At 39.3% G+C, this 13,777-nt stretch overlaps 1 protein-coding gene across 11 annotated transcripts in view; it reads left to right on the top strand.

The window, feature by feature from the left end:
• The window catches only part of EFHC1 (EF-hand domain containing 1), a 76,417-nt gene that overhangs the window by 53,094 nt on the left and 9,546 nt on the right, over positions 1-13,777 (top strand). The gene's annotated exons all lie outside the window — the stretch shown is intronic.

Raw genomic sequence — 13,777 nt, 5'->3', positions numbered from 1 at the left:
ACCACATAAGTTCTCCCCTTCACCCCCTGTGCCCACCCCCCACTCCCCTTCCCCTGGTAACCACTGAACTGTTTTCTTTTTCCATGTGTTTGTTTATATTCTGGATATGAGTGAAATCATATGTTGTTCGTCTTTCTCAGTTTGGCTTATTTCCCTTAGCATAATTCCCTCCAGGTCCATCCATGTTGTTGGAAATGGGATGATTTTGTCTTTTTTTGTGGCTGAGTAGTATTCCATTGTATACATATACCACATCTTCTTTATCCAATCATTGGTTGATGGGTACTTGGGTTGCTCCCATGTCTTGGCTATTGTGAATAGTGTTGCAATGAACATAGGGGTGCGTATGTTACTTTGGATTGTTGATTTCAAGTTGTTTGGGTAGATACCCAGTAGTGGGATAGCTAGGTCATACAGTATTTCTATTTTTAGCTTTTTGAGGAATCTCCGTACTGTTTTCCATAGTGGCTGTACTAGTTTGCATTCCCACCAGCAGTATATGAGTGTTCCCTTTTCTCTACACCCTTTCCAACATTTGTTGGTTTTAGTCTTAGTGATTATAGCCATTTTAACAGGTGTAAAGTGGTATCTTGGTGTGGTTTTGATTTGTGTTTCCCTGATGATTAGTGATGTTGAACATCTTTTCATGTGTTTATTGGCCATCTGTATATCTTCTTTGGAAAAATGTCTGTTACATCCTCTGCCCATTTTTTGATCGGGTTGTTTGTTTTTTTGTTGTTCAGTTGTATGAGTTCCTTATATATTATGGAGATTAACCCCTAGTTGGATATATGATTTGCAAATATTTTCTCCCAGTTGGTGGGTTATCTTTTTGTTTTGATCCTGGTTTCTTTTGCCTTGCAGAAGTCTGATGAAGTCCCACTTGTTTATTTTTTCTTTTGTTTCCCTTGTCTGAGGAGACATGGTAGTCAAAAAGATCCTTTTAAGTTCAGTGTCAAAGAGTGTACTGCCTACATTATCTTCCAGGAGTTTAGTGGTTTCAGGACTTAGCTTCAACTCTTTGATCCTTTGAGTTTATTTTTGTGGATGGCATGAGATAATGGTCTACCTTCATTCTTTTGCAAGTGATTGCCCAGATTTCCCAACACCATTTATTGAAGAGGCTATCTTTTCAAGGAGATTTTTTTGAGGGGGGAGGACTTCAGTTTTGGTTATACTACGTTTAACATATCTATTAGATATCCAAGTGGAGATCTGAAGCAGGCTGTTGGATATATAAATCCAGAGTGCAGATGCGAGATCTGGGCTGGAGATGTCCATGTGGGAGTTGTTGGCGTATAGATGATATTTTAAGCCACAGGATTGGGTGAAATCTCTAAGGGAATCTGTGTAGATAAAGAAGAGAAGAGCTCCAAGGACTGAGCTCCAGGGTCCTCCAACACCAAGAGCTGAGAAGAGGAGACTGAGCAGGACAGCTAGTGAGGCAGGAAGAAGCCAAGTGGGTGTGGTATCCTGGAAGCCAGATGAGGAAAGGGCAGGCAGCCCTCGCTCTGCACAGTAGTGCGGAGCTGTAAAAATGACAGTCTTACTAATCAGTGCGAACATTTACTGTTGTTCTGTGACCTTGAAAAATTTTTGTCAAAACATGAAAAACTGTGATGGTTATAAATGTATAGGGCAATGAAAGATTAGTGAAACTAATTTTTATTTAGTACACTGTAATTTAAAACATGGGCAACATTGAAAATTAAAGTTTTATTTCTTTGTGAACAGCTTTTCAAGAGTGGTTTGAACGGTGCTTGCCTTCTTTTCATTGTGTAACTTATGATACAGAATGAACATCTTTTCTATGCCTTGGTAAATGGTCATATTCCTTTCTAAGTTTGGATCAACTCCCAACACTTTATTATTTTTGCTTTCAATGTTGTGAAAGGTCTCCTAGAGTTCCTTTAATGACACGAAATATCTCAGAGTTCTTTTAATGTGCAGTTTTTTGCTGGCATCTGGGCTGTGTTCAGCCTTTTCTTTACCATCGCTTTCCTCATTTATGTAAGTTGGCCTTCACCGAGTTCTCCTGGCTGCACGTCAAGAGTCTGTTGGATGGTGGCAGTGTCAGCATTCCCACAGTCAGCTCTTTCTTCTATAACACCATTATGTTTGATTCGAATTTCACTTCTAGCTTTATTGCTCTTTGTTTCTCTGCTGCACTTTCATCTTTGTTGGCCAATTCCCTCATTCAGTTATCCATTTTTGTAAAATGTCATGTGGGTTTATCACTGAGAGACAAGAAGGCAACATAGCTACACACTTTGCTTTCTCTGTGTGAACTGAAAAACAGATGCCCAGTGACCAGTCATCAGTAGACTTGAAAGAGCTGATACAGTTGTCACTGATCATCATGCACATCTGTTATTTATATAGAAGTTGGTGGATTGAAAACGTAACAATGAATTTGTACTTTATGCAATTACTCACAGTTAATCAACTGAGGTAGTTGAAATTTGAGCCATGTTGTTGCCGTCGGTGGTAATTGAAATTCATGCATATCGGAACTGTGCAAAGTGAGAAGTGCATGTGTATCAAGGAAGACAGAATGGTTCATTGTGTCACACAGGGATTTAGCAATGTAGGGAGCATTGGGGACCCTAATGAGGAGTTTCAGTGGAATGGGAGGGTAGGAAAATCTGATGGGAGGGATTTAAGAGAGAATGGGAGGAGAGGAACTCGACATCTTAAGTATGTATAGACAGCTCTTTTGAGGAAACTTGGTGCAAAAGGAAGCAGAAAGATGGGGCAGCAGCTGGCAGAGGAAGTGGAGTCAAGAGAAGGATTTTTTGTTTGTTTTTAAGATAGAATAAATAACGACATATTTGTACATAAATGCGAATGATTCTTTAGAGGGAAATGCTGATAAATGTGAGAGTGGGGAGAGTTGTGGAGCGTGTGAGAGAGGATGGAGTCTAGTACACAAGTGGAGGAACGGCTCTAGAGAGAAGCACCAGTCGTTCATCTCGGGCGGTAGTTCTCCAGCTCTTTGGTCTCGGGACACCTTTGTACTCTTAAAAATTATCCAGGACCTCCAAGGGCTTTCATTTATGTAGTGTATATCTATTGATATTTACCGTGTTAGAAATTAATCTGAGACATTTAAAATATTTATTAATGTTCTACAAAGCAATAATAAACTTATTTCATGTTAGTACAAATAACGTAATTTTTATGAAAAATAACTATTTTTTCCAAACAAAAAAATTGAGTGAGAAGAGTGGAATTGTTTTGCATTTTTGCAAATCTCTTTAATGTCTGACTTTGTTAATAGAAGACAGCTGGATTTTCGTCTGCTTCTGTACTGAGCCTTCTGTGATATCATTCATTATGTAACCTTTGGAAAACTCCACTGTGCATGTGTGAGAAAACAGGAGTAGAAAAGCAAATAAGGATTTAGTAGTAGTATGAGAATAGTTTTGACTTTACAGACCCCCAAAGAGTCTGAGGAACCCCCAGGGGTCCTGGGATTACTCTTTGAAACCTTAATCTATGGTAACAGGCAGGAAGGCAGAGTGTGTGGGTACAGATGCTGCTGTGGGTAGAGACGGTTGAGGGGTCGTTCTGATTATGTCATTGTTTCCAGTGTAGTAGTGCAGTAGGAAGAGTGAGGATGGGGAGATGTTGGAAGTTTCAGGAGAGAGGAAAAGTTGTGAAATGCTGTCTATTCTGTTGACTACATAAGAAAAATGAATATAAAAATAAAATGAAAATAAATACATAGCATTATTTTATCTACTACTAAGAAAGAAAATCCAACAAGTATAGTTGATATTCACCATCAATAAAAAGTGCATCCTGACTCCAGAGATGTAAAAAATGTTGTCTCAGGACTGATTAAATATGGCAGCTCTCTCAGAAAGTGGGAGGACAAATGCACTAGCGAAGCATAATTTGGTGGCTGGGCAGCATTAAGTGCTGAGTTGAGATTCATGGTCATACGTTTAATTCATGTACTTCTCAGAAGTTTTTTTCTGTAGTTTTCCCATGTCTATGCAAATACCAGCAACACTGGAAAGCTTCTTGCTTTGGCATACTACCAGTAGAATCTTTTTTTTTTTTTTAATCTGATTTAATAATGAGAAAAAGAGCACCATGGCACTTAGAATAAGATACCGATAAAAATAAAGAGAAATTCAAGTTCTGGGTTAAGAAATCCACTGCTATTCTTATTTTGATCCTCACCTTCCCTTTCTTCCTTTGTCATGGGTCGGAGAGATGACTGAGAGAAGATGCTCAAAGATGGTGTGGATCCAAGGGTCGTGCCTTCCAGTTCTTCTAGCCATTCTGTCTTTGGCTTCTAACTCCTCCCATCTGGTAAAGAATCCCACTCTAAGGAAATACAAATCCTTTATTTGACTAATCATTTCTAAGGTTAATGAAAGGGGATTCCCAAGTACTTGTCAGGCCTGAATATTTTTTATATCAGGTGTCAATTACAGGATGATAAAATTTGGGGTTAGCTATTTTCTTTCTCTGAGCAAGAAAATTAAAATAGTGCACGGGTAATGAGTATTGACTTCATCTGAAGTTCTTTTGGGTTTTGGGTCCTCATTGCAGTTTATTGAACTCAGATTTACTGATAACAAATGGTCATAAATCCAACCCTCTACATGAAATCTACTTATATGAATAGCATACACATACCCATGGGTTCATATATTTTATTCTTGTTCTGTTAGTATGTTCATTTGTGCTCTTCAGCCTCAAGAGGATCCTCCTCCCATGATCGATGATCCTTTTTTTTTTTTTTTTTTTTTTTTTTAAAGATTTTATTTTTTTCCCTCTTCTCCCCAAAGCCTCCCCGGTACATAGTTGTGCATTCTTCGCTGTGGGTTCCTCCAGTTGTGGCATGTGGGACGCTGCCTCAGCGTGGTCCGACGAGCAGTGCCATGTCCGCGCCCAGGATTCGAACTAACGAAACACTGGGCCGCCTACAGCGGAGCGCGCGAACTTAACCACTCGGCCACGGGGCCAGCCCCGATCGATGATCCTTTTAATCCTCTATTTTTCACTTCCAGCCACTTTTCCCATGTAGACGTTTCCAACTATTTTTGTTTCTTCTTCCTTTTTCTTTAAGCCCCAAGCTCTTTCATATTCACTTTGCAATTGGTGTCAAATATGAGACCAAATGGTCCAATGTGAGCTTCTTCACTTTTCCCACTCTTCACCTTAGAATGTTTCTATACTGTCACTCATCTTCTCTTTGCCTTCTTGTTAGAGAAAAGTAGCTCCCATTTCTCCAAATTTAATTCTTCTATTTTGTGTCTAACTGCCTCCTTTCTGACTGCTCCAGTCTCCAAACACTCTTCATAAATTGCTTTCCTGAAGGTCATTGATTGTTTCCAAATCTAATGGTCTCTTTTCATTTATTCATTAATTTAACAGATATTTAAGCTTGCACCATGTACTAGACTTTAATAAATGCTTAGGCAGATAGATGAGAGAATAGGGAGCTCATAGTCAAGGGTGAGAGTTGGCAGGCTTTTCTGTAAAGAGGAAAGTAGTAAACAGTTTAGGCTTTGTGGGCCATGCCATCTTTGTTGTAACTACTCAGCTCACCCTTGTCAGTGAAAGCAGTATAGACACTGTGTAAATGAGTAGGGGGAGCTGTATTACAATTAACTTTTATTTGGAAAAACGGGCAGGAGGCTGGCTTTGGCCTGTGGGCCGAAGTTTGCCAACCCCCTGGTCAAGTGTTTAGCCTTTTCTATCTACATATAATACAATTTACTCTTTACCACCTTCTCTTGGAACCCTTTCTTTTGAGTTCTGATAAGTCAGAGTCTCTGCTCTGCCTCCTCCTTCTCTGGAAGCCTACTCTTTGAAGCTTCTTCCTACTTCTGTCTACTAAGTTGGCGTTTCTCAAGGTCCTGTTTTTGATCCTCTTGTTTGCTTTGTCTATACTCTGGAAATCTCATCTCATCTCATTGCAGAGTGGCTAAGTAAGTTGCTCTCCATCCTGACCCTTCTGATAATATTCCCGGATTCCTGTCTGCCTGTTGGGTGTGTCTTCCTCCAGCTGAGTCACCAGCACCTCACACTTTGCACAACTAAGAATGAAACCATCATCGTTTTCATCTTTCTAGCCCACCTGCTCTTCCTTCTTCCCATTCAACTGTCTCATAAAGTTGTGATAACGAGTTGTGATAACATATGGAAAACACCAGCACAGAGGAGACAAGCAGTAACTCTTAACCCCTCTTTCTCTAAATCACGTCAGAGTTCCATTTACCCTGATTTGAACCTTTGAGATACCTTTGACTTCTTCTATTTTACACCACATTCAATAGCTGCTAATTTCTTCTTTTTTTTTTTCATTGCGGTAACATTGGTTTATAATATTATATAAATTTCGGGTGTACATCATTATGTTTTGATTTCTATGTAGATCACATCATGTTCACCACCCAAAGACTAATTACAATCCATCACCATACATATATGCCTAATCACCCCCTTTTCCCTCCTCCCTCCCCTTGCCCCTCTGGTGACCTCCAATCCAATCTCTGTCTCTATGTGTTTGTTTATTGTTGTTTTTATCTTATATTTATGAATGAGATCATAGGGTATTTGACTTTCTCCCTCTGACTTATTTCCCTTAGCATAATACCCTCAAGGTCCATCCATGTTATCACAAATGGCAAGATTTTACCCTTTTTATGACTGAATTGTATTCCATCTTGTATGTATACCACATCTTCTTTATCCATTCATCCCTTGATGGGGACCTAGGTTGCTTCCAAGTCTTGGCTATTGTGAATAATGCTGCAGTGAACATAAAAGTGCATATTTCTTTATGCATTCGTGTTTTTATGTTCTTTGGATAAATACCCAACAGTGGAATAGCTGGATTGTGTGATATTCCTATTCTTAAGTTTTTGAGGAATCTCCATACCGTTTTCCATAGTGACTGCACCAGTTTGCACTCCCACCAGCAGTGTACGAGGGTTTCCTTCTCTCCACATCCTCTCCAACACTTGTTATTTTTTGTCTTGTTAATTATAGCCATTCTGACAGGTAAGGTGATACCTCATTGTAGTTTTGATTTCCATTTCCCTGATAGGTAGTGATGTTGAACATCTTTCATGTGCCTGTTGACCATCTGTATATCTTCTTTGGAGAAATGTCTGTTCAGATCTTTTGCCCATTTTTTAATTGGGTTGTTAGTTTTTTTGTTGTTGGGATATATGAGTTCTTTATATATTTGGATATTAGCTATTAACCCCTTATCAGATACATGGTTTGCAAATATCATCTCCCAGTTCTTAGGTCATCTTTTTGTTTTGTTGATGGTTTTCTTTGCTGTGCAGAAGCTTGTTAGTTTGATGTAGTCCCATTTGTTTATTTTTTCTAATGTTTCCCTTGCCAAGTTAGACATGATACTTGAAAATATGCCTCTGTGACTGATGTCGAACAGCGTACTGCCTAGTTTTTCTTCTAGAACTTTCATGGTTTCAGGTCTTACATTCAAGTCTTTAATCCATTTTGACTTACTGTTTGTATATGGTGTAAGAAAATGGTCTACATTCATTCTTTTGCATGTGGCTGTCTGTTTTCCCAACACCATTTACTGAAGACACTTTCCTTTCTCCAGTATATGTTTTGTCTCCTTTGTTGAAGATTGGCTGTCCGTACATGTGTGGTTTTATTTCTTTCAATTCTGTTCCATTGATCTGTGTGTTTGTTTTTGTGCCAGTACCATGCTGTTTTGATTACTATAGCCTTATAGTATATTTTGAAATCAGGGATTGTGATGCCTCCAGCTTTGTTCTTTTTTCTCAGGATTGCTTTAGCTATTTGGGGTCTTTTGTTGTTCCATATAAATTTTACGATTCTTTGTTCTATTTCTGTGGAAAATGTCATTGGAACTTTCATAGGGATTGCATTGAATTTGTAGATTGCTTTAGAAAGTATGGACATTTTAACTATGTTAATCCTTCCAATCCAAGAGCATGGAATATCTTTACATTTCTTTGTGTCATCTTCTATTTCTTTCAACAGCATTTTATAGTTTTCAGGGTACGAGTCTTTCACCTCTTTGGTAAAGTTTATTCCTACGTATTTTATTCTTTTTGTTGCAATTATAAATGGGATTGTATTCTTAATTTCTCTTTCTGCTACTTCATTGTTAGTGTATAGTAACGCAACTGATTTTTGTATGTTGATTTTGTATCCTATTTATTACTCCTGAAAGTTTTTGGTGGGTTCTTTAGTCTTTATATAAATCATGTCATCTGCAAATAGTGACAGTTTCACTTCTTCTTTTCCAATCTGGATCCCTTTTATTTCTTTTTCTTGCCTGATTGCTCTGGCTAGGAATTCCAATACTATGTTGAATAAGAACAGCAAAAGTTGGCATCCTTGTCTGATTCCTGTTCTTAGAGGGATAGCTTTCAGTTTTTCTCCATTGAGAATGATATTGGCTGCAGGTTTATCATATATGGGCTTTAATATGTTGAGGTACTTTCCTTTTATACCTATTTTATTTAGTTTTTATCATAAATGGGTGCTGTATCTTGTCAAATGCTTTCTCTGCATCCATTGAGATGATCATGTGATTTTTATTCTTCATTTGGTAATGTGGTGTATCGCGTTGATTGATTTGTGGATGTTGAACCATCCCTGCATCCCTGGAATAAATCCCACTTGATCATGATGTATGATCTTTTTAATGTATTGTTATATTCGATTTGCTAGTATTTTGTTCAGGATTTTTGCATCAATGTTCATCAGTGATATTGGCCTGTAATGTTCTTTTTTTGTGTTGTCCTTGTCTGGTTTTGGTATCAAGGTAATGTTGGCTTCATAGAATGAGTTAGGAAGCTTCCTCACCTCTTCAGTTTTTTGGAAGTTTGAGAAGGATAGGTATTAAGTCTTCTTTGAATGTGTGGTAGAAATCACCAGGGAAACCATCTGGTCCTGAACTTTTATTTTGGTGGAGGTTTTGATTACTGTTTTGATCTCCTTACTGGTGATTAGTCTATTCAAATTCTCTGTTTCTTCTTGATTCAGTTTTGGAAGGTTGTATGATTCTAAGAATTTATTCATTTCTTCCAGATTATCCAGTTTGTTGGTGTACAGCTTTTTGTAGTGTTCTTTTATAATCTTTTGTATTTCTGAGGTATCCGTTCTAATTTCTCCTCTTTCGTTTCTGATTTTATTGATTTGAGCCTTCTCTGTTTTTTTCTTGGTGAGTCTAGCTAAAAGTTTGTGAATTTTGTTTATCTTTTCAAAGAACCAGCTCTTAGTTTCATTGATTTTTTCTATTTTTTTTTAGTCTCTATTTCCTTTATTTCTGCTCTGATTGTTATTATTTCCTTACTTCTACTGATTTTGGGCTTTGTTCTTCTTTTTCCAGTTACTTTAGTGTAGTGTTAGATTGTTTATTTGAGATTTTTCTTGTTTGTTGAGGTAAACCTGTATTTCTCTAAACTTCCCTCTTAGAATTGCTTTTGCTGTATCCCATAAATTTTGGCATGTTGTATTTTCATTTCATTTGTCTCCAAGTATTTCTTGATTTCTCCTTTGACCCAATCATTGTTCAGTAGCATTTTGTTTAATCTCCACATATTTGTGGCTTTTCCAATTTTCTTCTTGTAGATGATTTCTAATTTCATACCATTGTGGTCAGAAAAGATGCTTGGTATTATTTCGATCTTCTTAAATTTATTGAGACTTGTTTTGTGGCCTATTATGTGATCTATCTTGGAGAATGTTCCATTTGCATTTGAAAAGAATGTGTATTCTGCAATTTTTGGATGGAATGTTCTATATATATCTACTAACTCCATCTTGTCTAAAGTGTCATTTAAGGCCAATGTTTCCTTATTGGTCTTCTGTTTGGGTGATCTGTCCATTGGTCTAAGTGGAGTGTTAAAGTCCCCTACTATTATTGTGTTGCTGTCTATTTCTCCTTTTATGTCTGTTAATAATTGCTTTATATATTTAGATGCTCCTATGATGGGTGCATAAATATTTGCATATGTTATATCCTTTTATTGGGTTATTCCCTTTATCATTCTGTAGTGCCTTTCTTTGTCTCTTGTTACAGTTTTTGTTTTAAAGTCTCTTTTGTCTGATATAAGTATTGCTACCCCAGCTCTCTTTTCATTTCCATTTGCATGGGGTATCTTTTTCCATCCCTCTACTTTCAGTTTGTGAGTCTATTTAGGTCTGAAGTGTGACTCTTGTTTGCAGCGTATATATAGTTCTTGTTTTTTAATTCAGTTGGCTACCCTATGCCTTTTGATTGGAGCATTTAGTCCATTGACATTTAAAGTTGCTATTAATAAGAATGTACTTATTGCCATTTTGTTACTTTTTTTCTAGGTGTTTTAGTAGTCCTCTATTCTCGTCTTCTTCTCTTGCGGTTTGATGGCTTTCTTTAGTATTATGTTTGGGTTCCTTTCTCTAAATTTTTTGTTTGTTTATTATAGGTTTCTGGCTTATGATTACCATAAGGTTCATATATAATAACTTACGTATATAGCAATCTATATTAAGTTGACAGTGTCTTAAGTTTGACCTCCTGCTAAAAGCTCTACTCTTTTACTTTCTTCCTCCCACATTTTATGTTTTTGATATCATATATACCCTCTTTTTTGTGCATATCCACTATCCTCTTATCATGGAAATAGATAATTTTAGTACTTTTGTCTTTTGACCTTCATAGGTGATTGATCTGCTACCTTTGCTGCATACTTGCTTTTACCAGTGACTTTATTGCTTTTTTTCGTTTTTGATAATTTTCTTATTCCTGTTTGTGGTCTTCCCTGTTCCACTTAAATAAGTCCCTTTAGCATTTCTTGTTAGGCTGATTTCTTCATGACAAACTCCTTTCATTTTTGCTTGTCTGGGAAACTCTCTCTCCTATTCTGAATGATAACCTGGCTGGGCAGAGTATTCTTGGCTGTAGGTTTTTTCCTTTCAGCACTTTAAATATGTCATGCCACTCACTTCCAGCTTGTAAGGTTTCTGCTGAGAAGTCAGCTGATAGCCTTATGGGGTTTCCTTTGTATGTAACTTGTTGTCTTTCTCTTGTGGCTTTTAGGATTCTGTCTGTATCCTTAATACTTGACATTTTAATTATAATGTGTCTTGGTGTGGACCTCTTTGGGCTTATCTTGTTTGGTGCTCTCTGTACTTCCTGTACTTGGATGTCTGTTTCCTTCCTTAGGTTAGGAAAATTTTCAGCTATTTTTTCAAATAGATTCTCTGCCCCTTTATCTCTCTCTTCCCCTTCTTGGGACACCTATAACATGGATGTTAGTGTGCTTGATGTTGTCCCAGAGGTCCCTTGGACTATCCTTGTTCTTTTTAATTCTTTCTTCTTTTATCTGTTCAGCTTGGGTGATTTCTTCTAGTCTTTTGTCAAGCTTGCTGATCCATTCTTCTGTGTCATCTACTCTGCTATTGAGTCCTTCCAGTGAATTTTTCATTTCCAGTTTGTATTCTTCATTTCTGATTGGTTCTTTTTTATATTTTCCAATTTTTTGTTGAAATTCTCACTGAGTTCATCCATTCTTCTCCCAATATCAGTGAGCATCCTTATGACTTTTAGTTTGTACTCTTTGTCAGGTAGATTATCTCTGTTTCATTTAGTTCTTTTTCTGGGGTTTTGTCCTGTTCCCTTACTTGGGACATATTCCTTTGTCTCCTTATTTTGCCTTTTTCTCTGTGCTTATATCTATGTATTATGTAGGTCAGCTATGTCTCCTGATTTTGGAGAGGTGGCCTTATGTAAGAGATACCTTATGAGGCCCAGCAGTGTGCTTCCCTCTCATCACCAGTCCCCAGTGTTCCAGGAGTGACCCCTGCATGGGTTCTGTGTGTCCTTCTGTTGGGGCAGGATTGCTCTTGCTGCAGGTGTCTGGGGAGGCTAGGCTGTCCCCCTAGCTGCTGGTTGTAATGCTCAGCTGCGTGTGGCTGCTATGGACCCTTCAGTCACTTTATCAGGCATGGGGAACCCCAGCACAGTTGGCTGCAAGGTCTAATAGCACATTCCTGTTGCAGTTTTTCTGTTAAGGGAGTAGGCCCCCAGGGTGGCTGGTTGCTAGGCTCAGGGGCTTACAATTGCTATAGGCCTCCTGCTTGCAAGGCTCTTGTCAGCTCTCTCAGGATTGCAGCTGAGTGAGGCTGGCCCCAGGCATAGGAGCACCCAATTCTTTCAGGCTTTGGAAGGTGGGGGCTGATCCCCTATATGGCTGTTTGAAAAGCACGAGTCAGCTGCAGCTGACAAGCCCCACTGTCTGCAGGGCCATACACCACATCACCACAGTCCTGCTCTATGCACATGCCCTGACCCACTGAAGCAGACTCAGTTGCCCCACTGCAAAGTGGGGCAACAGTCCACCAACACAGGCCCACCCCTTGTGCATGCCCTGCCCCACAGAGGTGGACCCCCTCGCCCAGCTGCTGAGGTTCCAGGCACCCCACCTATGTGGACCCACAAGTTGCCTGAGGGCTTGCTGTTGGGTTGGGCCAATCCCTAGGATGGGCTGTCTGCCCTGGCTGAGCTGGATTTACTTGGTGCTCCAGTGGGTGAGGCAGGCTTTGGGCTAACAGGCCTGGGGAAGAACGCCAAGGGCATCTGCTAGCGTCTGTGTCAGCATGACTGTACTAGGTCACACTAATGGCTGCTGCCAATGTCTCAGTCCCTGGGGAGGTCTCACCAATCCTGAGATGCACCTAGTGCCTATCAAGTGAGTCTCTTTTCATCAAAGGACTGTGCACCTTTCTTTCTGGTGATTTTAGGTTGCTTTCCAAAAATGTGTGAATTTGTGCATGGGCCCTTTAAGAGCAGCCTTTTTTCCCCTTATGTCTGATAGCTTTTCTGGGGGTATTCCCCGTTGTAGTTAATAGCCAGCAAACCCAGATATCATGACACTCGTCTCAGTTGTACTGAGTCCAAAAGCTGCTTATTGTGGTAATGCTCCCCTGCTCAGATCCCCCACTCCTCTAGGGAAGGCTTCATACCTGAAGGTTGCTCCCAGTTGACCGTGAAACACCAAGGCTTGGAGGTGGCTTTTTTCTCTCCAGAAAGGGACTTCAGCTTTTTCCACCTCAGTCAGCACTGTTCCTTTTTGTGGGGGTTCTTTTTATCCAGTTTTCAGTTCTCTCTCAGGGGTAATTGTTCCAAGAGTAGTTGTAAATTTATTGTGTCCATGTGAAGAGGTGAGTTCAGAGTCCTCCTATGCCGCCATCTTGACACCATCCTCCCAATTTCTTTTCTTTTATTCTACAATATCTCTTCCCTCTCTGACTTCTCCTTTTTGTTCCCACCATGATTTCCTAATTTAAAGCACTCAATCAGTTAGGAGTTGCATTTGTCTGCACATAATAACAACAGAAACAAATTTACTGTAGCTTAACCCAGTGAAGTTTTAGGTTTCTCAGGGAACACAGTGTCTGGAGGGAAGCAGTCCAGGGCTGCTGTGATGTCTTTACGATGCCCACAGAGACCTGACTTTTTCTCTCTCTTCTCTCAGACATCCTTAGCAAGTAGCTTTTGTCCTCATGCTTTTTCCTCTGTGGCCACAAAGTGAATGTTCCATCTCCAGCATTCCATCTGTATTCCAGGCAGGAAGAAGGGGAAGGTCAAAGGCTAGAAGACTGAAATCTTTCCTGTTTTTGAAGGGCTTGTCCAGAAGCCCCACCTAGCAACGTCTGCTTACATCCCGTTGTCTGGGCTGTGTCACATGGCCACTCCTAATTGCTGCTCCAAACAAAATAAGGGCTCTATTAGGAAGACGGAGAGGGAGAATATTGG

This window comes from Equus asinus, chromosome 8 (genome assembly GCF_041296235.1).
Source record: "Equus asinus isolate D_3611 breed Donkey chromosome 8, EquAss-T2T_v2, whole genome shotgun sequence".
Taxonomy (NCBI): domain Eukaryota; kingdom Metazoa; phylum Chordata; class Mammalia; order Perissodactyla; family Equidae; genus Equus; species Equus asinus.
This window is presented reverse-complemented; position numbering and strand designations above follow the sequence as displayed.